General features: G+C 37.5%; 1 protein-coding gene across 5 annotated transcripts in view; it reads left to right on the top strand.

The window, feature by feature from the left end:
• Nucleotides 1-688, top strand: part of IL20RB (interleukin 20 receptor subunit beta) — a 33,542-nt gene that overhangs the window by 28,958 nt on the left and 3,896 nt on the right. The window lies entirely within an intron of this gene.

Here is a 688-nt window from a genome sequence, read left to right as displayed (position 1 = left end):
GATGATTCTCTGTGCAATCTAGTTTTCATGACATTCCTCTACCTTGTCATCCTAATGCCAGCTCTCTTTTTTTCTCCAGAACGTCTAGGTGGCCATAACTTAAGCTGACATTAGTACAGGGGTAAGCACCAGGCACTGTTCTAAGGCTTTACATATTAGACTCACTTCATTTTTCCCTTTTCATAATATTTACCAATATGCTTTTCATCAGTTCCCTCTTCAGCCCTCTCTGAATGACTACATGGTTTACTGCTAAACATGAAGGCAGTGTGGTGTGTCAAACACAGGAGGCAGGGCGGGCCTCATTCCCCTTCAGCAAGAACTTGAGGGGCTAAGTTCCCTAAAGCATAAAACAATGTGCATTCTGCAGTGGTTGGGGTAGTGTTTTATAAATATAAATTGGGTCAAATATTTGATAATGCTATTCAGATTTTTTTGTATAGTTCTATCAGTTATTCAGAGAGAGACAACAACATCTCTAACTATGAGTACAGATGTGTCTGTTTCATCTTTTATGTCAATTTTTCCCTCACATATTTTGAAGCTCTGTTTTAGGCGCATACATATTTATGATGGATGCATCTTCCTGAGTAATTGTGTCTTTTATCATCATGATTTCCTCACTGCCAATAGTCCTTATCCTGATATCAATATAGCCTTTATTTATTTATGTATTTGTTTTCTGTTT

Source organism: Pteropus alecto, unplaced genomic scaffold (genome assembly GCF_000325575.1).
Source record: "Pteropus alecto unplaced genomic scaffold, ASM32557v1 scaffold92, whole genome shotgun sequence".
In the NCBI taxonomy this organism is placed as follows: domain Eukaryota; kingdom Metazoa; phylum Chordata; class Mammalia; order Chiroptera; family Pteropodidae; genus Pteropus; species Pteropus alecto.
Note: the sequence above shows the minus strand (reverse complement) of the source record. Positions and strands in the feature narration are given on the sequence as shown.